Genomic DNA, 23,325 nt, shown 5'->3' on the forward strand with positions numbered 1-23,325 from the left:
GTACATTAGAGATTTAAATGAATCATTTCTCTTAAAGAGGCAAAAATCCGCTGGCATATAAAAAGTCGGCACGTGCAGACTTGCTATCTGGTCCAGTAGCTTTTACTTGATTTGAATCAGAACATTCTGGGGCAACCTTCTCAATTTACAAAATGTGTCCCGAGATGAGCTTTCTGGGAGTCGGACTCTTTTCACCTTCCGGCAAAGACGGCTCTTGGCCTTGGGGAGACAGTAGTGCAGCGAATTAATTCACGTTTGCTTCCCTTCCATCGCAGAGCACCTCTTTTTCTCTCCCTGCCGAGAGCGGGGTCTTGAAGCTAGAACCGCCGGTCTCACTGGGTCTTCAACTTCACAGCAGTCTGAAGACCCTCCCCTCTTCCCCCTCCCTCCTAAGTCCTTCCTTCCAGCCGGGGCTTGCTGAGCACCTATGAGGCACTGCGGGTACCTGAGGCCCCAAGACTCCGTTTCCGCCTTCAAGGAACCTGCCATTCGCCGGGGGAGAGGCAGGTGAGCCGAGCAGGGAACGTAAGTCACGTGACCGTCTAGTCTGCGCCACAACCCGTCCCACAGCCGAGAAAACCCTCTCCACGCAGGCGTTCCCGTGGCGCGCTTGCCTGCATTTGCAAGGATTTCAGAGGGTGGGACGGATGCCATTTTGCAAAGGCGGCCACACCTGCCTATTTCACTCCTGACACATGTTTTCCTGGAACTTAGCCTGGATGGCATTCCTCCCCCGGGGGTGAGGTCAGTGGGTCCTCTCTCGGAACACCCGTGGACCTTGTTACTTGCTGACCAGTGACGAGGCTCTGTGGCTTCGGAAGGAGCTCCTGCCTGGCTCTCTCTGTCAGGTTCCCCGCCCTGGGAACCTGGCTGCCATGTCGTGAGGAAGCCCAGGCCGCGTGAGGAGGCCACCTGTGGGCGATCCGGCGGACGGACCCGCTGGGCTCCCAGCACGGGGGTGCAAGAGCCTTCCGAGGATGGCCACGCCAGACGTCACGGAGCGGGGACGACACCCTGCCATGCCCCCTCTGTATCCCCGGCCCACACAGCGATGCTGGTCATCACCGTGGCTCTGAAGCCAGTGCCCGGCGGGCCGGTCCGCTCTCCAGCGAGGCAGCGCCAAAGCGAAGGAGCTCCAGGGGCTTCGAAACAGTCTGGCTCCCGGAGGCCGCCCTTCAGCCGAGTGGAGGACTCGCTTGGAAGCGAATAACTCCGGAAACACTGACGTCCGCGTTCGAAGAGGCGGGTCATGGACCGCTCGTCGTCGGGGCCGGTGTCGTCGCGAGCGTCACTCTGGAGCCCTGGGAACTCCCTTCAAGGACTAAGGAAAGGGAGCGGCACTTCGATCGCGGCCCGTCCGAGCTCTCGGAGAATCACAGCCCTTTTCAGCCCCGGCGAGGACCACGGGAGGGAGCGAGCGCTCACCGGTGACGGCGCCCCCGCGCTCACTCGTCGACCCCCACAACGACGCCGTGTTGTGGACGGAAGGAGACGGAAGTCGATGGAGGCTTGTTCGTTTTCAGCAGGTTACGCAGCTCATAGCCGAGCTAGGGTGGTAATCCGGGTCTGATGGACATGAAAGGTCGTTTGGTTGTTCTCCGACGTGAAGGGATACGCCGGCCGCTCACGCTGTGCTGGGTGTTGGGAGCCGGATGACTACAGAGCCCCAGGCCAGCGGTTCTCAGAGTGGGGTTCCCTGGGGACCCTGCTTGGGGTCCTCGCAATCCAAACTGTTGTCATACTCATACTGTTGTAACTGTAAAGCTGAGTACAAATAACATTTGTAACGAAACTGTGACGTCTTTTTGTCCAGACAGACATGCACAGCGGCTCCAACCGCACACGTGGTCACTGGGTCCTTCACACTAAGGGACAGTGGCGAACAAAGGGCCAGTGTCAGCTACGAACAGTGAATCACTCAGTGAGTCTCAACCGTCGAGTCTGTAGATGGCGTCAAGCTCCGTTGCACGCAGAGGCGGTGACAGGCTGTCCCCCCAGAGCTCCTGCTGGGACCCAACCCCCTCCCCCCACTTCTCCATTGAGTCCCCCTTTTACTCAGAAGAACAAGTGACCCAATAATTTGGGTCCTTGGCAGACATTTTCCAGAAAATGACTCGTCGAGGGGAATAACTGACAATATTTCTTGGCAAGGACCAAATTTGAAGTTTTGTGTGAAAATTAGAATCTTGGAAAACGTGTATTTATCACACAAGCTTGACAGCTTCCCAATATTTAAAGACCTTTTTTTGAAGAGATTGATGGTAATAGTAACAAACGTGACTTTTTAATACTGTATGAAATATGTCAACACCTGCAAGATCTGTGAAACCCAGTGAATCAGAATTTTCCAAATGACCCCTGCTTGCTATCCCAAAATCTCAAACGAGTGAAAGACCCATTTGGGGCCATTCAGTGGGAGACGGGCTAACGGATTCGAACACTCGAGAGTGTGAAAAGCTCATGGTTACACTTACAGATTTCGTGTCGCAGTTAATCTTTAAGAAATAAACGGGTCTCTCGTTTTGGTGTGTTACCAAAGGAAGAGCTTCTTCAATGATCTGAAAATACAATTATCTTAAAATATTGTTCCCTTTCTGGATTCAACCAAAGCAACACATCGCAATGGACTGAATGCCGAAGCACACACGGGTCCAACTTTCCTCTGTGAAGCTGGACATTACAGATATCTGCAAACGTACACTTTTTTGGTACCTTTTTTTAACCTTGTTTTTTCATTTGGGAAATACATTTTCTCATAAAAGTATGTCATTTATGCTAACATGAAATGGATGCGTTATTATTTTTGAAGGAATTAATGCAGAATTTAAATACTTCTCAGGTTTAATTTCAAACACAGTATTGTAGACAGGACCCACATAAGCCAAGGCTGGCTGGGGTCCTCGATAATTGTAAATGGATCCCAGGCCCCAGACGTTTGAAACCTGCTGCTCTAGGTAAAGGGAAGGCTTTGAGGTTCTGGGGGGAGGGCGTGCCAGTGTGGCAGGAGACGAACGCAGCAAGATTGCACGGGGAGAACAAGTGACGGGCTTTTGTCAGAGTTGCATCCGGAGATGGGAAGGTAGGGCGTTGGGTGCACTGAGGAAGGGCACTGGAGGGAAGGGGCTGTGGAGAAGCCGTTTCAGAGGCTGATACAAAGCTTGAGCCGTAGATGCCAGATAAAGGGAAGGAAGAAGGTGAAACTCTGTGATGGCTAATTTTCTGTGTCCACTATGATGACCAGCTGTCTGTTCAAACGCCCCGGCAGATGCGGCTGTGGAGTTACTGTGTGGATTCACAGTTAAATCAGTCAGCTCTGAGGAACGCGCAATAATGTGGTGGGTCTCGTCCAATCAGCTGAAGGCTTCAAGGGCAAAGACCGAGGTTTCCTAGGAAGAAGGGGTTCGACCTCTAGATGGCCTTCAGACTCAAGCTGGTGTCACTTGTCCCCGAGTCTCCAGCAGGCCCACCGGCTCCTTGGACTTGGGACTCGTCCGCTCCCCAGACCCCTGGAGCCGATTCCTTACAATCCTCCTCTGTTCAGATGCCGGTGTTGGCTCTGCTCCCCTGGGGGTCTTGACTGACAGCAAATCCGAGACCAGTCATGGACTCAGGGACGGGCAGGAGCTGTCCCAGAGGACGGGGCAGGAAGGCCCCGCCGGGGAAGGGGGCCTTGCTCCTGGAGGAGTTCGTCAGCCTCCACCGTTCAGGCGCCCGGGAGTGCGCGTTGGCGAGGCCCCCAGGCGGCTGGTGTTCACGTGAAGGGTCAAGAGGCAGCTCTGCAGGGACGGCATTCAAGGTCTAGGACGCCTAGTCAGGGTGTTCAGCCCCAGCCCAGCGGTCCGCCTGTGTCTGCTCGGCGTCCCCTCCCCTGTGCGACGGAGGGAGGACACGCCTGGCGGAGAAGATGACGTCACATCAGAACGGTGGGTGGCGGGCGGCTTTGGGCGCGTGCGCTGCGCTCTGCGGGCACTCGGAGGCCCCGAAACCAGCGGGAACGACTACCTGCCGGCGCCGGCCCCTCGCCTGCCGCTCCTCCTGGGGCCACGCAGGACGGGAAGATGTGTGCGTCTGCGCCAGCGCCCGTCCTTGACCTGGGGAAGGGCCCGGGCAAAGCCCGAGTAGTTCGGGGTGGGCGGGGCGGGGGGCAGGCACAGGACAGATTTGAACAGTCGTTCGGGCCGATGTTTGCTCTGAGGTGTGACCTCTCAGCCGGTGTCCTCAGCTGAGCTGGTCTGACTGACCGGTTACTCACGACCGGGGGCCTGGGCCGAGGCTCACAGGCGGCGCGGTTCGAGTGCTCCGTGCTTGCGTGTCCGTGAAGGCTTGTCTTCCGCCACAGCCCCAGACGGAGGGCGGGGTTGCTCCAGAGGGACAGTCACCGGGGTGGGGGGGGTCTGTTTGCCCCCCGGAGCCCCTGAGGCTCGCCATCGACCGGGCGGCCCAGGCGCCTGCTACAGGACACACGAGATCCACACCCGCCGCCCGCGGAGGTCACGGCTGGGGCGGGAGGGGGGCGGGCACGGCCATCCCAGGGTTCCAGGTGGCCTTGGAGGTCCGCAGCTCTTCCCCAGGGAGCTGGGTGGCCCCGGGGGCCTGGGAGGTGGAGCCCCATCCCCGGGCCCTGCGGTGGGAGGAGGGCAGTGCGGTCGGGGCGGAAAGCGCAGGAGGAGGCTGGCCTTCCCCGACCGGAATCCTGACCAGCTTCTGGAACGGGGGCCCGGCTGACACACGGCGTCGTGCTCGTTGAGGTGGACGGCAGAGTGAGGTGACGCCCTGCGCGGCGCCCGCCACGAGGAGTGTGGTCGCCCCTGTCACCAGGCGCTGACCAGGCTGATGTTCTCAAACGTCCTTCAGTCACGTCTGTGTCTAGGGCGCCCAGGGGGTCGGCAGCCCCCGTGCTGCTCCCCCCATCCTTCCCCGCCGGGCGCGGACCGTGAGGGGGAGGAGCCGCGTTTGGACGACGGATGCGCCTGTCCGGAGGAGGCCCCGGGAGTGGCGGGGGTCGAGGCCACATCTGCGGACACAGTTGGGGGCAGGATCCCCCAGCATGGGGGGGAGAGGGGGCAGGCAGGACGGGAGCCAGGCCGGTGTCCCCGCGCTGCCCTGGGAGGCAGGGAAGGCCCCGCCGTGCGCCCCGCGCTCCCTGCGCTTCCGAGGCTCCCGGTCCGTGGCCGCTGCGGCCTGGGACACTCGCCTTTTTCCTTCCGTAGCCGGAGCCGAAGCGGCTTCGCGCCTCACTTCCTCCCTTCACTCCCGCGTCTCCCTGCGCTCGGCCGTCCGCACTATCGTCTCTGCTTGCGGGACTTACTGCGAGCGCGCGGTCTCCAGTCGGGCACCCCCTCCCCGTCCGGAGCTCCTCCCGCACATCAGGGGCCTGGACAGCCGGCCGGGAAGGCGAGGACTCTGGGGGGGACGATCTGAGGCTCCCGCTGGGGGACCGGCCCGGAGCCCTGCTCTGGCCAGGCTCAGCCGGCGGGTCCTGCCGTTCTGAGGTGCGTCCTGATCTGCAGAACGGGTTTGCGGTGTGGGGAATGTGACGGGGGTGAGGGGAAGGCGGACACACAGCATGTGTCACGGAGAATGACAGACTTTTCCCAGAGAGGTGGCATGATGGAGGTTGAGGAAGTGGCTGGAGCCAGGGCTGGGGGAGGGGCCGGGAGGTTGGAGGAGTCAAGCGTCCTCTGAGTGCCCAGATGGGAGGAAAGTCTCCAGAACCAGACAAACCAGTTGGTGTCCTGGTGTGGGACAGATTAGGAGCCTCTGTCATTCCAGAGTCCTGGAGGTCTGAGCAGGGGCATTTGGGGAGGAGCATGGGGAGGGGGAGACCGTGGTGCCGTGGACAGGGGTGGGGGGGCGGGGGGTAGTGCGTCCAACAGGCCTGGACTGGTGGGGGCAGGGGCGCAGGGGCAGAGCTGGGGGAGAAGGCTGCAGGAGCCCGGCTGTGGCTGGGGACCTATTTAGGGCAATCGGTGGACTGTAGCCAGGGTGCTCCGGGAGCTGCGGGACAGTGTGCGGTGCACGGTTTCCAGCGCTGAGTTCGGCCTCAGGGCCTCAGGAAATGGTCACAGCCGGCTGGTGCTGGTGTTGTAAGGGACCTGTCTGTCGGCCATCCGCGGTGGAGATACTGCATGGCAGCCCTGTGAACATAGCCCACACCTGCCTGGTGTTGAGGGGGTCCGAGATGGTAGACCCTGTGTGAAGGACACAGTCCTGAGTGTAGTATGAGTCCCCCGGCCCCCACTCAGAAGCTGCGGACCACGAGGCCCGGGAATTTGATTGACGCTGTTTTAAACAGAATCAGACAGTCCCGTTACTCCCACATGGCCACGGGGTTACGTGTGAGTGTCTCACCATCGCACCTGGTGTTACCTCATCACCGCGTGAGCTTCGTCTGTGCCTCAGATGATAATGATGATGATGATGATGATGATGATGATGATGAAGGCTAGGTCAGGCAAACGATCTGGTTCTTCCTTGCTTGCTCTTGGGCTGCAAATCCAGGTTTCATGGATTGGCCCATAAAGGGAAGGGGTTGCAGGGAAAGAGCTCAAAGCAAGAGGATGCGGGTGCCCCGATGGGGAGAGGTGAGCCAGCCACAGAGAAGGCCGCCTGCGCAGCCTCGGGTTTATCTGACCAGGATGGTTCAGCTAACGCTTCTGACTAGAAGCAGGTTTCTCCCAGCTCAGAACCTCAACGGACAGATACGGGCGCAGCGCAGGAGGTTAGTCTCACCTCTCACGACAGCTTTCACGTGCATGCATTTGGGGTAGATGCTTTTGAAATCTTGACCCGAAGCTAAGGTTTGCCTATTTCCATTTCCCCAGTCATGCCTTCCATGACCCTGGGCTCCCGGCACTGATGCCCTGTGACCTTCTCTCCCTCCTCCATGGACTCATGGGTGGGCACTGAGAGGCTGGACCCCTACAGGAGGGAGGACAGTGCTCCAGACCGCTGTCCACATGGTCTGCAGAAACAGGTCTCCCGCTGATAAAACTCTCACTTCCAGCATCGCCGCCATGAACCTCGCTGGTTATAGCAACTCTCCCACTTCTCTAAAGAATCCCTCCCAGCTTGGAAACCCTAATTCTTGGCATTTCTCAAAAAAGACTCTCCCACTCCACCGTAAACAAAACTATATCATTCTCTATTCACGGGCCAAGCTGGGAGCAGAGTACTTGGGGAGAGACATAGTATGGCTTAGATACCATGTGTCTAAATATTTAGACAGTTGAGAGAGGCTGCAAGAAATTCCAAATCTGTGTAAGAATTGGAGTGTTCATCAACCCTATGGCAGCATTAGTCAGCAAATTACAAACTTAACTGGTCACAGCTTTACTGTTTATTCTTCTGTGTGGATGTTGGGAAATTCTCCACGTGAAAGCAACAGAAGAAAGAAGAGAAACCGAATATTGATTTAAAAATACCTAAATGGGATGATCAGACCTGCAGTTAGTCGAAAATTGATAGAATCCAGGCCTTGAAAGGACAAGTCAAAGGGGTGATGGGGGCATGTTTGCAGCTGACCCTAAAGCACACACAGAGGAAATGCCAGGGCGGGAGCATGGCTCGTGTCGGCATGGATGACGAAAGAGTCAGGGGAAAACCGAGATAATATCCAGAGGTCTGGTTCAAGCACAGTATGATGAGGATAGCTATTGCTGAACTGCTGCTTAAGATGAACCAGGCTCTCTGTGCGCATTTTCTCTTTGTCCTCACAACACTCAGAGAAGGAAACCAGGTAAAGTGATGAGGCTTTTTGACAGTCCAGTACTAGATTGGCCTAAGATGCCAGGGTGATGAACATAGCCCTGAGCTCCATGGGGGAGGCCTGCAGATCCTGACATAGAACGGTGTAAGCAGTCTGGTCCAGGCCGGGAGAAGCCCCAAAGAGGGAGGTCCATCAAAGCACATTGACCACGAATGCCCACTGGCTCTGGAACACCCAGGGCGGGCCAGGCTTGTGCTGGCATGGGGAGGGGCTGTGCTGACAACAGATGGGGGTACCCAACTCTTCACTCCTTTAGTTAGATGTAAAAGTCATTTGCATGTTGAAAAGGATAACCCTTGATGCTGATAATTTAACTCGGTTCAGTTCAGCTGTGCATGCGGCAAGTGAGGCAGAGACCTAGTAGTACACCCAGATGCCGCCAGGCAACAACATCCTGTCAGGAAGAACCGTGTGTGAAGATACTGTAGTGTCTCCAAAGCGGCTGAGAAGCAGCAAAATGGAAGCCAGAAGAGGGGCACTGTTTCATAATCATAGGAATTCTAACGTAGCTCATGCTGGTTGTCACAGACTGTCATGACGGCCACAGAGATACCCCAGCTTCCTGTCTTACTGTTTCCTGAGAAACTGGTAGTTTTATTTTCGTGATGCGCTTTGTTTCTATGTAGGTACTAACTGCAGGATTTATAATAAAATATTACAAGCAAACACCACTCTGGATAAGTGGGTTAATGGTCCCTTTAAATCTCACAGTCACCATCTTCTAAATCTTGGGGGAACTAGGAAAAAGTAATAACATCTGCGGCTGGGAGCGTCTTCTGATACTGTGTAAATACCAGCCAGCTTGGAACAGGATTTGATGTTATGCAAAAATGAATCAGAAAAGCAGCATTCCTGAATTAAAAACAATTTTACTGTTTCAACAAAATATGAGAGGCTTATTGATATTGGTATAAAGGCAGACACAAATGGTGTCAACGTTTGTAATGTTAAAAATTGAAAATGTTAATCATCTACATATTTAGCACAAAGATAATCATGTACTCTTAGAGGCTCATGGTTTCCATAATGAACCCTTGCAATAATTAATGAAGAAAAATTTAAAAGAATATCCTAATTCAGTTTCACATAGTAAACATTGGAAGTAATAAAAACTTGGGAAAATTTTTATGAAAAGATATCGATAAAGTAAATGAAAAATGTTTAGAAAGTACTATCCCCATCTTTAATACTATCTCTGTGACTAAAAGTAATCAAGCATTTCAGACACGAAACACTTAATAGCCCTTGAAAAAAAAAAGGGGTAACACTGATGTAGATGCTTCATTGTGAACTAGAAGTTGATGCTGCGGAGTGAAAGTATGTATCTACTGAAGCGTGGAAACGACTTCCGGGAAAACCGACAAACCCAGGCAGCCAAATTTCAACTGTTACTGGCCACACTTCGTTACTTTCACTCAAGAATATTGTAATAATGTATTTGAAGGGCAAAACACAGGGATTTGGAAGACAGTTGGATGATTTCATCATTTCCTGGGTGCGGAAGGGGTGCATGTAGAACATTCCGATCATTATTACTAGTCTTTGAACAATTTCCCTGGGAAATATTCCCAAATAAAACACATCAGGTATGCATAAACAATGTCCCCGTAATTATAATTACACTGTAATTGTAATTAATTACATATAGAGAGTGTATTGTCGCTACCCCATTTTCATTAAAGTTTCCGGATGTTTTCATGTAGGTTGTCTAAAATGACCACATTTGATTATATCTGGATGATTGAATAAAATATGTAAGTTGATCACCTTTTATCTTTGCCCCCAAAGCTTTATATTTGTTTCGAATATCAAGAAAACAGAGGAGAGAAATAAATACTAGGCGTGACGTAAATTGGGAGAGTTTGTGGGCCTCGTGGGTAGCCAGTACAGCTGGGTGTCTGCATCTGTGCTGTCTCTCTAATAACAAGGTGGTTAGATACTTGAAGACAGGCTTTCGTAACACGACGCTCCAACAGAGGAGTCAGTACTTTCCTTAGCATTGTAGAAAAGACTCGATTCAGTCATTACAGCGAGGATGAAGAAAGCTTTCACGTACTTATTCTTGTAGGCGAGAGATGCTCTGGATTGCCGTCCCCAGTCTGGGGCTTCCCCACACCCACTCCTCTCCTTGACGCACACGGCACTTTCTCTCGTGCTCTGTTTAATATTTACTTTCTTTCCTCTACACCATCAGCCCCCCAGGGCAGAGATCTCTCTTATTCTGTTGCTGATAGTCCTGGCTGATGTGTCCCGCACACCTGGAACGGTGCCTCCCACCTGGTGGGTGTTCATTGTGAGCCAATGAATATATAAAATCAGTGAATGAGACCAGGAGGGAAAAGTGGAGGTTGATATTCAAGGGAAGAAATCAGATACGACATTTGAAATGAAACATGAATACCTCTTCCAAGAGGAAAAGCAACCAGCTTGTCTAATAAATTACGTAAAAATGCACTTGTGGTCTAATTGGAAGAACTAAGAAAATAAAATGAAGTGTTACGGTTTTCACATTTTTGGCATTCTGGAATTAGGTCAAAGGCCATGTGAGGTTCTGAAGATGGAGAAAAGGCTGCCCGCTAACTGAACACGACAACCCAAGAGCCGGCGCTCATGATCCAGTTTGATGGTGGAGACACTGGACCCACGAAGTGCCAGACAGTGCTGCTGGGTTGGAGTAGTCCCTGGGACTCCAGCAAGCACTGACCAGGGTTTCTGTACCATGAACAGGGTCATCGATGTCCAGAGAACTTCTCCATGGAGACTAAAGTCACCTAATGACTATGTAATTAGTAAGGATGTCGTTGCAGACGCCGTGCAGTCCCCTGTCATGAACAGGTGTTCTTCCCGGAGCACCTGTACCAACTGGAAATCGTTCCCACACCTTCCGAGGTCCGTTGATGACTCGGAAAGTATTGGAAGGCTTGGATAAACAATTTGTGCTGGAATTCATTGATCTGGGTAAATGATTATGTACAAACACATGTTTATGGAATAATTTCATTGTTTAGAGAACCAGGGGGATATATTTTGCCATTTATACAACATCCGTGCGCTAATTAGTGCAGTTACTAACTATTCTGACTGTTCCCACCGCACGGAGCTCTGCATGGACGGAGACAGGCAGAATGATTTACAGTGATCCATGGGGCAGACCTTCCTCTTTCCTGAAGGTGCTCACGTCTCATGCACGCGGCTCATGCCCGAGAGGGCTGCCAGATGAGCAACAGCGCACAGATGGCACCGGGGGTCTGAGGCGGGAGGAGGGTCTGAGACACTCAAAGCCTTGAGGTAGAGTGGAGCGTGAGCTGGCCTGGCGTCAGGCTCATGGGAAGCAGAAGGGAGAGCAGAGCCTTGTCCACATCATCTGGAAGGTTCTGGGACATCCGGGGCCACGTGCAGGCGGCATGGAGAAGGCGCCCATGGACGGCGCTCATGGGACGGTGTGGGCTGCCGCCCGAGGCGTGATGTGCTCTACACAGTTGGGTTGGCGGAGAAGGACATACCCTTGGAAGGCTTTGCCTCCTAAGCTGGGGCTTGGATTTGGTCTCGCAGGCAGCTTGGGGTGACGCGTAGAGGAGGTGCTGGGACAGCGGTGGGCTGGGGTGGAGAATCGGAGTTCGGGCCGCCCCGGACGGACAGGGACAGGGTCGTGTGGAGGAGGAAAGGTCTTCCAAAGCCACAGAGAGTGGTGGCGTCAGGAAGGAAGGAGTGGACAATGTCACAGAGCTGGAGCCGTGTGCGGGGCTGAGGCACGCCCGGTGGGGCACAGTGTCCTGCAGGCACTTGGCGGGTATCGGGGATGAGGACGGGACAGGTGCCGCCGAGGAAAACAAAACGCAGAGAGGCGTCTATGAGAAATGGCCGTGAGAGAACATGACAGATTTCTGGCAGCCGAAGCCTAGAGAATCTTGAGGGTTCGCCCCGGATGGAGAACAGCCATGGCCAGGTGCTGCGGCCGCAGGAGGGACAGGTGCCCCGCAGCCCTCGCCGGCAGGGGTGAGGACGGGCAGGGATAGACGCGTGGCCCCAGGCCTCCCTGGTTGTCCCCCCGCGAAGCTCCACACCAGCCGGGACGGGTGCTGGTGTCCTCCACTGTCACCCCACGTCCTGACACAGGGCGGCGATCCCTGTGTTTGGGGGAAGGCGCCGGGAGGCGGGTGTTCCGGTTAACGGGACCCCAAGGCCCAGCTCCAGAGACCTCCCTCGGGCCCAGCTCCAGAGACCTCCCTCGGAGAATTCCACGTCCCGCTGGAAGCACGGACCCGGGCGGTGGGACAGCAGAGGCTTCGCTGGTTTCCTGTTAGTTTTCCGTGGAGGGAGGACGGGGGCGAGGAAGGGAGGGGAGACTCTGGCCCCCGCAGCTCTTTCCTTCAAAGCAGGCCGCCTGGCGGGGCTGGCGACACCTGCTGCCGTCTTCCCGGCTGCGGCTCCGGAGTCCCATCCCCGCGGCCTCCTCGTCTCTGCTCTCACCAAGCCTGGCCTTGGTTTCTCCTTCTTGGTCCTGAAGGCTCTTCCTGGTGAGGCTTGGGGACGGTGTCCCTGGGGGTCTTTGGTGACATTATCGGGAGAAAAACATTGGCTGCTTCAGGGTAAGACCAGAAATGGAGGGAAATAAGTCACCAGCATATTTAGGAAGAGTGTGCGGGGACCCAGGCCAGACTTCTCGGTCACGTACAACCCAGTTGTTGGAAAAGAGCCTGACTCGGTGGGGTGTCTGGGGGGCTCAGTCAGTGGAGCCTGTGACTCTGGATTTCAGCTCAGGTCATGATCTCAGGGTCATGGGATCGAGCCCCCCGTAGGGCTCCCTGCTCAGCGGAGAGTCTGCTGGAGACGCTTGCCCCTGCCCCTCCCCCAATAAGTAAATAAATAAATAAGCAAATATGTATTTATAAATATATGTATTTATGTATATATTTATTTTATATTATCTATTATATTTATTTATAAAGGTAAATAAATAAATCTTTAAAAAAATGTGCCCGATTCCTTATTCGTCTAGGCTGCCTTTGGTCACTCGTTCTGTTTATTCAGTGAAAACTCGGTCCCTGTACAAAACTAGATAAAACCTTGACATGTTATTTTCGTATCACAGGGGTGGAATAGAGAGCGGTGTTGTCTCCTGAGGAGCGAGACCATTTCACAGAAGAGCGGAGCGGCGGAGTCTCTGCACGACCGCTTCACCACCACCCAAGGCTCCGCAGAGTCGTGACTTACCCGAGAGGAAGAGAAAGGAATCGGGGAAAGCAGCAAGGGCGGTTTGGCCGCTTCCGTCCACGAGGTGGGCTGCAGCGGGCACCGCGGGAGCGGGCCACCAGGTAGGACTCCAGGTGTACAGGAGTCCTGTGCCGGCTGTGCGCCCGGGGCAGGGACCAGCACCCCCAGGACGAGGCCATCCAGCCCGCGCCCAGCCCCGCGTGGTCTGCTGTGTTTGTGGTCCGCCGTCCGTCTCCAGAGCTCGGCCGGGCGCCGGACGTGGCCTTGTGGGCCGACCCTCCGCTTGATCGGATCAAGGATCCGTGCCCCGGGGAGGCTGTCTGCCTTGGGGGCCGTGCCGGGGACTGAGCTGGCTGGTGACCAACTGACCCCATCAGACCTGGTCTGGCGACACGGCGCGCTAGCCCCCAGGGGGAGCAGTCCTCCCCCCACAGGCTGGTCTCCAGGCCCGTGGCGCACCCCAGCCCTGGCAGGGGGACCCGACAGGTGGGAGAGGCTTCCTGGGCCTCCAGCTCCACTGACCATCCCCATAACCTCTGGGTTCCAGCAATCTGGGCCTGTCGCGTCTCTGCCGCCCTCCAGACCCTCCAAAAGGCAAGTGGGAAAAATGTTGGTTCGCTAGTCACAAAATCCAAATAGTAATAGTGAGCAAAATGGCTCCGGGTAGCACATGTGGCTTCCCATGGAAACACGGCCCCAGCACGGTGGGAGGGCAGCGCTCTTTCCAGTCTCGGGCGAAGGCCGGAGGGCCTGGGGGCTGGCGTGTCTGATCCAGGCAGGTCTGTGCGCCTTCGAAGAACGTGAGCCCGGCTCTCAGGCCAGGGACAGAATGACCTTCACCCTGGCCTCGCGGGAAAGCAAGCCGGGGCGGGGGTGGGGAGGTGTTCAGGTCTGAACATGGGGATCGTGGCCAGTGGAGGTCAGATGGCCGCAGAGAAGTGACAGGGGTGTCGAGTGACGGGCCCATCTTGGTTTGTGGGCTCTCAGGGGGATGCTGCCCTGCAGAAACGGGCCCAGGCCGCCAGGAACGAGTCAGCTACGTCAGGGAAAAGTCAAGTCCCGCCAGTCCATTCCAGGATGGGCTCTGGGAGCTCGCCCCCGGGGGCCGGGCACATATCTCTGGAGGAGTGAGTGATGCCGGTTTGGGTCAGATTTGGGCAGGATGTTCAGGGTGCTTCCGGGAGTCGCTTGTCCCCTTTCCGACCAGCTCTGCCTTTGCGCTGCTGCTGGGGGAGGCTGAAGGGGACAGAAGCCCTTGCTGTCGGGCTTAGGATTCTTGCTGCCCTTGATGCTGACCTGCTGTGTGAGGAATGAGCCTGTCTAGCTGGCCCGCCTGAGCGATGGAGCCCTGGCTGAGTTCTGGAAGGCTCGAAGCTCTGACCCGAGCAGCACGTTCCCCTTGGAAGCCCGTTTGTCCCCAGGTCCTGTCGCTGCGGACGCTGCTCCCGCGAGACGGCCAGGAGAAGCTCCCGACCCCGTCTGGCTCAGTTTCCTTGCACCAACTGCTCTTCCTAATTGAGGCCACGGCATATTTTTAGGTCTTGTTTGCGGTCCTGGGTGCTTCTGCCGCGGTGTGGAGCGTGGAGGGAGATCCCCGGGCACGAGCTTTTCTCTGAGAGTTTATGATTAATGCAGGTATTTGGGACCAGTGAGTTCTTTGAAGATGACTGCATTGGAAGTAACTAATATGGGATTCGAAGTCCATCGGGGTGGAGAGAAACAAAGCAGGAGTTCTGCCCGGTGGAACGCATGTCGCGCGAGAAACCTGCGTCGGGAGCCCACCCCCCGGCTCTGCCTGGAGCGGCTGCGGCAAACGGAGCTGCGAAAGGGCGGCCTCCGCCGCAGCTGTTGGGACGGGGTCCGACACGTAGCAGACGCTCTGTGACGGTGCCACGTGTCCACTGGGCGCCAGCCGTGGGGCCTCTGGTTTGGTCCTCCTCTGGTCCAGGACTGGCAAATCCAGGGGCCAGGGAAAGGGACGAGGGCTGGCAGGACCCACGCCGGCCACCTGATGGCCCATCCGGACTATACGCACACCCACGGCCCCAGTCCGGCCGCGAGGCCGCCACCGCCCCGAGGGCTCAGGAATCCCGGTCCCAAGAGAGGACCTCGGACGAGGGCGAGCCGCACTCACCGCTGCCACACGCTTCATACACACCAGCTGCCTCTCTTCAGCGAGCCGGCGGCTGAGCCGGCATCCGCCGGGAAGGAGGAGGAAGACGGTCAGACACTGAACGTCCCACGGAGGCCATCGATGGTGTCGTCATTTCAAAACCCCCCGAGTGGAAATCAGGATTACTCTTTCTTGTCTTCATCCTATTTTTGGTCTGCAGCCCTGTCCCGGGGCGGCAGCGTCACGGGAGGTTGAAGTGGACGGAACGCGCCGACAAGGAAGCAGTGGGCCTGACTCTGCGGAGCCCACTCGAAGGTTGTGTTTCTGTGTTTGAAAACCCAGCGACCATCGCGTCAACTATTGATCAAGGCTGTTTTCTTTTCTTCGCTCCAGATGGAAACACAAAGACTCCATTGTGTCCTGGGGCTCACGCTGTCCCCGGGCGGTAGCTTGCGTGCTGACATCGGAATGCACGCCGGTGTGACACACGCGAGAACGAGCTCACGGCTCATCCCGTCTTCACACCGGAGCCAGGAGCGTGTCCCTGGTCACAGGGTCGGCTGCCCGGGCCGTGGGCGACTGGACATGCCTGGTTATCATTTGACTAATCAATACAACCCACTCCTTACGTCCCTCCCTTTTGGGTGGTTCATCACAGAAAATCCCATGAGTTTCCTTCCATAAATGAAGTTGACGCCTTGGCAAAAGGCGACATTGTTGGAACTCGGGGAAAGTTTGGGGAAGAGCAGAAAGGTTCTCCTGGGGGAGCGTGAGGGCGGTGGGAGGTGTGGGAACGGACGGCGGGGTGAGGACGAGGAGGGCCCAGGGGAGGGGTCGGTAGGGAGCTCGACCCCACGCACAGGCAGGAGAGGGCTGTCAGCCAGACGCGAGCAGCCCGGTGCACGCGACAACGCCCGCAGCAATGCGTGTCTTCACGTCTTCCTTCCCTTTGCCCCCTTGTCTGGACGGCTGCCCAAGGCTTGTCAGGGCCAGAGCTGCGGTCATGTGGAAGGACAGAGCCGCGGAGGGAGGGGAGGAGAGACGGATGGACGGGTAGCCCGGGGGTGGGTGGCCACGACCTCGCACCCTGGGCGGAGGGAGGCGGCGTGGCGTGCTGAGAGCTGGGCTGTGGGGCCTCGCTCCCGGGCCCGTCAGCCCACGGCCCCAACCCCTGACCATGTGCCCTTGGGGACTCTGTGACGGCCCTGTCTTCTCAACGGTGAGATGTCGATGAAAACAAGGCAGTTGGGAGCGTAAATGAGTTCGTCATGAAAAGTGCTTGGAACAGCGTCTGCTGTATGTTTATGATTCTCGTGTCCCCATTTTGAACCAAGGGGCAGAGTGTCCCTGCTTCTCGGCCGCCGAGGCTTACTGGGCGGGAGACGGACGGCGCGAGCTCCGTTCAGGACACAAATCACATGGACTCTGGACAGAGCGATGAGAAACTGAGGACGGGGCGCCAGCTCCCCACACTGTCAAAATCCCTCCTCGCCTCTGACCTCGGCCCTTCAAGGCCGACAGGAAGCCCGGGGGGCCGTGCTCGCCGGCAGAGCCCGAGTGAGTCTCCGAGAGAGGCTCCAGCTGCCCTTCCCCCGGCGGATGCCCGCGGCCCCCACGCCCCGTGTCCCGAGGCTCGAGGTCAGCCTCGTCTGCTCTGCTCACTTGGCTCCTGCTTGGCTCCCAGATCTGGGTGAACTTTCCTCAGCCAGACGGAAGGAGGGATGTGGGACAGAGAAGGTTCCAGAAGGGAGACTTGACCTCCTGCTGAGGCCCCAGTGAGGAGGGGTGAGGGTCTGCGAGGGGCTGTCCTGCTGGTCTGCTCATCAGGGCTGTGGGACGCAAGAGGGGACGGGGAGAGCTTGCTGGGACCGCCGGGTCTCTCTGCTGGGGGCGGCAGGCCGTCTCAGCGGGGACGCTCTTCTTGACCTGGAGATCTTGGTCTCTCCGTGGCGCCCGATGTGATTTCTGTTCCCAAAGCCGACGAGCAGCAGTGAAGGTGGACGGGGCCCACGGGACGATCGTGTAATACTCCCACAGGCTCGGACCTAGGAAAGATGAACCACATGTTAAAATGGAAAAACTCTATAAAATTGTCCTTAGCGAGCAGAGCAGAGCCCGTATGGAATGAGAGGGGACGATGGCTTCGGCGCACCATCGTCTGGAACGGTGTCTGCGTGCCCGCCGTCCTCAGAGCCCTCGCTCCCGGCCGCCCGCGGTCCGATCGTCGCTGTCTTGCCGCAGGGCCGGGCCGGCAGGGGAGGGATCTTAGCCTCTCCGGAGAGCTTTCCACGCGCACGTCCACCTGCTCGGCAGACATCTCTGTGCTGGACGAATTATGGAGCTGGCCCTGCGGGAACCCTGCTTTCCTTCACCCCTGCCGCAAGCTTGACGAGCTGCCTCTGTCTGGCCCCCCTTAGACCCGGCCCTCAGCCCCCCACCGCTCGGCCAGGCCCACACTCCCGCCGCTGTCTCTGTCTCTCTTCAAACCTCGGCCCCCGGCCCGGCTCCTTGCCCTTCCCCCAGGGCCTGCTCCTGCTTCCCTCGTACCTCCCTGGGCTGCTCCCTTTGGCCTCCCCTTCTGGCTCCTTCCCGGACCTCTCACTGTCCCGGGGCTGAGCCCCGTCCTCGCTTCTCCTCCCTGCACCAGCCCCCGCCAGCACCCTCAGCTTCGTGCCCGGCTCCGTGCGGCCCCCTCTGCCGAAGCCCAGCTCTCAGCTGCCTTCGGGCCTCTCCGCTTAGACCGGGGCTGAGAACCCTGCCCCGAGCCTGCCTCTGCGGGGGTGAGGGGCGCTCAGCCGGCACTCGGCTCCCCCCCACGCAGCATCGGATGGCTCGGCTCACCGGACGGTCCCTCCGGAGGCCGGTCACTGCCGGCTCTCTGCGGAGACGATCTCTATGATCTGTATTTAGTCTCTACGAAATCCTGTGCACACTCCCCCCCGTTTTACAGATGAAGTAAGAGGCCTGGGAGGCCTATCCGGGCCGAGGCCGGGGGCCAGCTTGAATGACAGTGTGTCCTGCCTCCTGATGGCTCAGCAGGGAGCTGGGGAAGAGGGGCTGTTCATGGTCACGTGTCCCAAGCCTAGTGTCTGGGCGAGTGGGGGTGCGGAGGCTGTGGGGAGCCCCATCGTGGACAGAATCGCTCCTCTGCATCGGTGGCCTGGTTCCAGATCAGGACAGCAGCTCAGAGAGACACTGCTTGTCTGCTCGTTCAAGCCAAACATTACTTTTCCGGGGAGGGTCTTGTCCCAGGCTGGACGGGACATTCTGGAGTGGCAGCCTGTGTAAGTTATGCTTGCTTTTAACTGTATCAAACAAGCGCGGACTTCTAGCCCGACCACGGACTCCCGCGTGAGGGACAGTCCCCGGCGCCTCCTTCCCTCGCTGCCGGTCATCCTGGGGGGGTTGGGGGCCTGAGCCTGTGTCTGCAGGGCGGGCGGGTCCTGAGCACGGAGGGCTGAGGCTTCGCGGTCCATGCATGGGGCCAGCAGGGTTCCCTGAATGGGCACTAGAGCCCCTGACGTCCGTGAGGACCCCGGCTGCAGAGGAGAGAGATCCCAAGGCCCCACTCTGCCAGGTTGGGCTCCCATCCTGTCCTCACACTGTCCTCAGGGTTTTGCTTTTTGGCTTCTTCGAGTAGCACTGGGCACAAACCACCCCTGGGACTACCCCTGGGGCCTGGGCCGCCTCCGCCGACAGCAGCTGACGGCAGCGTCGGTGAGCCCTCCTGCTTCTCTGGGCTCAGCAGCCAGCACACCGTGGACAGAGCCACGTGGTCTCCGAACGGGGCTCCTCACTCACTGGTCTAACTGGTGTCCGAGAGGCCGTGAGTTAGCACCGCAGAACAGGACTGGTGACGCACGGCCTCCTACCTGGTGGCAGGCTGTGGACACAGGTGCTGTCACGTGCCATGTACCACCCGCGGCATGACACCTGTGGCTGGGAAGCCGAGCCGTCAGCCAAAATGACAGCTGCATGGATCTCGGCCAGGAGCGGCTCCATCCGCCTGATGCACACCCGCGCACCGCGACGTGAGTCCCGCACGTGTCTCCCGGCCCCGCGGTCTGTGAGTGCAGAAGGTGGCGAGGGCCCCGAGGTGTAGCCCGCGGGAGGAGGAAGAGCTCCAGGAGCCGGGACAGAAAGGTCTTCAGAACACGACACCGTGGGAGCTGGGTGTGAAGGGGGGTCAGGAAACACGCCTGCTCCCATTCACGGGTGCACAGATGGTGTACCTGCTGCAAACGTGTCGTGTTGGGGGCGAGGGGATGGGGCGGAGGAGGGCTGGGGGCAGACGTGCGTCCTCACACCCCACTGGGTGTTGGAGTCCGTCCGCGGCCGTCGGCCTGAACAGCAGGTGGGAGATTCAGCTCCAGGTCCAGGCCCCCTCCCGTCGCCCGTCGGTGCCCATGGTGCCCTTTGAGGCGGCTCACACCCACCCTTGCCCCGACGCCACCACCCCGGTTTGAGGGCTGCGCCTGGCGTCTCCGGAGTGCGCCGTCCACACGGTTATTAAAGCGTTTACTTTCCTCAGCTGTGTGTGAGTTAGTAATTAGCCTGCCTGTCTCCCCTAAATGACAGCCCTCCGGACGGGAGGAGCCGTGTGGCCCTCATCGCGGCGCCTTGCACAGACTGGGGGATCGGACAGACGTCAGCAGTGAGAGGGGACTTCAGGGGACCCCAGGAAGGCTCGCGCCTCCGTCGGGTGGTTCAGAGATGGGGTCGGTGGTGGGGGTCTCCCTCGGATGAGCTGGGGTGTGGGGGCCTGTGCGACCCAACGCCAGTCTCCAGGGGGACCGTGGAAGGCCACAGAAAAGCCCAGGCCTCGCCCAGCCACGTGCTGCCCCAGCGTGGGGAGGCGTGGACAGGCCAGGCCCGGGGCATCGGCTGAGTCCGGACTTGGGATGTCCAGTACGCAGGCAAAGACCCGTCCTATGCTTCATTCGGTCAGTCCTCACAGCTGTGTCCACATGACGTCAAACAATGGCACAGCTTCGCCAATTAAAAAAAAAAAGTCATGTTCCACCAATGAAAATAAGCAATGGTAATAATAATTAATGCAATATTGGACTCGATCGCAACCTGGTTAACCTGACGGATGTCTCTTGCGCCCGGGACACTGAGGCCTTCTTAGGAGAGATGCCGGGGTGCTGAGGGGGCAAGTTCTCTGGTGGAGGCAGCCCAGGCCTGCTGGGAGTGGAAGGGTTAACCCCACGGGTGGTTTGTGCCAAGTGCTACTTCTAGCAGATGCCGTGAGCTTCCGGCAGTTTACTCAGTGCTCCGACACTGCTTTTCATCCTGAGATCCCAAGCTTGAGGTCACCTTCCTGTCTCCTGGGCCCCGTGAGGGGTGGGGTGTGGTCCCATAAAACCAGGCAGTTGTAGGTGAGACTGAAGGCAGCTTTGGTGGTAACAGCTTTGCCCCAGTGAGTCATGAAATCCTGATCTTCCAAAGCAGGAAGGGGTTTTCGGGGTCACAGCCTGGCACCCTTCGTGCTTGGGAGCGTGGTCAGGGCCCACGGAGCCGAGCCGTCACACAGGCTTGAGCCGGTCGGCCTTTTCCTTCTGGCCCTCAGGTGTCACGTAAGCTCCGTTTCGTCCCGTCCGCCGCGCAATTGAACTCGCCGCCATTCCAGTTGAGGGAACAACCCAGGTTCCGACCTCACAGGCCTACAGTCGTGCTGAGGATTTCAGTGCGGTTGTGCAGTCCCCGACCCAGGCACCAACGGAGGAGGGAGCGATAACAGGAGTATTACCAGCGGACGCTGGGTGAGGCTTTCTGGGCGTCACACACGCCGAGCGTGTGGCCGCGTGTATGGTCACCGCGTCCTTCCAGAAGGCCCACTGCCACCTGCCGCTCGCAGGGGAGCGCAGGACACACAGCAAGGGTGCCCCTTGGCCCACGGCCACCCAGCACGTCTGTGGCACAGACTGCAGGGCTCCCCCCGCCGTGGGCTGACCCCAGAGAAATGTTTCATTCATCTGAAGCATTTTGTTAATATTTTTCAAAGGGAGAAAAAACACTTCTGATCACATCCTTGAGTTTTGCTTTAAACTTTAAAGATGCGAAATAATAATAATAATACTGAATAAAAACCTAAAGTTGGTTTTAAAAGTTCAACATATTGGACCGTGAGTGGGAGATTTTGTCAGCTCATGTCCGGCGCCGGGAGGGGAAGCTCTCGCTGACAACTCAAGCCGCCTGCAGCGTGTCCTGGTCCCCAGAGGCCCCAGATCCGAAGGCCCAGCTCCGTGGGTTCCCACACCCTCCGTCCTGGGCGTGAACGGCCGGCCCACACTCGGCCACGCTCTTCCCGAATGAGCTGCTGTTCTCCGGAGCACGGGCGGGGCCGCCCTTGGGAGTGGCTTGGGAACGCGTAGTCCCAGGCCCCCACCCGCCGCTGGGACTCGGCGACATCCCGGTCCCCCGGGGCCTGGGCGCTCTGTCATTGAGAGGTCCTGCTCTGAGATACGGTCTCAGTTTCCGAGGTCTCTTCCCAAGCCTTAAAGTTTTATGATTCATGCTCTCTTTGAAATTCTGGGGCCGGCGAAGCAAGGCTGGGCGGTTAACGTGCGGCCTAATTGCCGGCAGGTTTTCCTCTGAGTGCGGCCGACGCCCAGGCTGCAGCGCGGGCCTGGGCCACTCGGTTTTCTCCTTTTGTTGGTTAATTCTTGAGATGGGTTTGGATCTTACTCGTACTTTTCCTCAGTCTAAACCCAGGTGCTTTACCCCACAGTCCTGGGCCGGGCCAAGGGTGGGCGGTGCCCGATGTCAGCGCTGGGGGGCCCAGGGCTGGACATTCGGCACCGAGCTCGCCGGGATCGGACGCAGGGTGGTGGGGGTGTGGGTCAGCATAAACTCCAGCGGGGCCAGCGACCGGCCACTAGGACACGGGCAGGATGGCCTCACGTGGACCAGCGAGGCCGAGGACCCCGGCTTTGTTTGTTGGCATGTGTCTCAGCCGCCGAGGGCACAGCTCTGTGTCTGCATCTGGGACCTCCTGTCCTGGGGAAACAACTGGTGCCTTCAGAGCTGTTGGTTGATTGTGCTCGTTGTGTTTACCTACACTTGTCTTAACGTCACCTGGAAAGTTTGGAAAGTTTTGTACGGATTGTCTGGAATGTGAAAATCTCTGTTTACTCTACGCCAGAGGAAAACTCACCGGGTTGAGGAGGGCGGGGCGAGGTCGTGCCTTCAGCCCACACATCCGTGAGCCTGGGCGTGGCGTGGCGGGGTCTGCCGTCCCGCAGGGTCTAGCTGTGACCCCTTCTCACATGGGTAACACTTTCACACGTGGCTGGAGAGGGTTGGGACCCTTCCCCTGTTTACAGATGAGTCATGGGTTCCGGGAGCAGGGCCAGGCCCCAGGCCACTGGGCTGGCTGATGACAGAGAGATGCCAGGACCCTGCTAGGGGCTGATACCTTCCAGTGCCTGTGCCGTCCCCAGGGGCCCGCACGCCTCGATGGGGTCCGTGAGCACGAGGAAGGGTTGGGCCCGGGCATCTGTGGTTCCTCTCCCTGGTGAGCACAGGTCTGGCTTGTACCTGAACTGCAGAGGAGAACCCTGGGAAGCCAGGAACATGCAGAAAACATGGAAATACATGATTCTGAGCAACTTTCAGATTCTGAACTGACTCTCCAAGCTTCCTTTCCAGGGCGAGGAGCTGTTCTTCCCAGTGGTGGTCCCCCGTGGTCAGTTCAGGTCGGAGACTGGAGGGTCCGCGAGGGACCCTGGATCTCGCCCCTCTAGCTAATTTCCACCACCCAGGCTCGAGCCGGCTGTGAGGCTCTTCATGGAGATGCCCCGGAGGTTGAGACGGCCGAGTGGCCGGCAGTGGTGGGCAGGACGGGATGCTTGAGGAGGTGGGGATGAGAGTGTGGCAGAGACGCTGGGCACTGAGGATGCAGGTGACACGTCATGGGTTGGGCCCTGCGGGGAGGACCTCGCTCACGCAGCAGGCGTCTGCGCTGTTGGAGCGAGTCTTTGTGCCCTCACTTCCCGTGCAGGATTCACAGATCCTCCCCGAAGTTGGGGCTGAGGTCCCCAAATACAGCCGGGGTGCTGGAGCGGCTGCCGAGCTCCGACCGGCCCTGAACTGACACGTCACTGCCTCCCCACCGCACGCCCCGGGGGCCGGTCACACTGGTTAGGCTGCCTTTCCACCTCCGGACTCAGTGAGCTCAACGCTCACGCCAGGAGGTGTGCCCTTTCTGTCCAAGAGCTTCCGGAAG

This window comes from Martes martes (assembly GCF_963455335.1).
Source record: "Martes martes genome assembly, chromosome: 6".
In the NCBI taxonomy this organism is placed as follows: Eukaryota; Metazoa; Chordata; class Mammalia; order Carnivora; family Mustelidae; genus Martes; species Martes martes.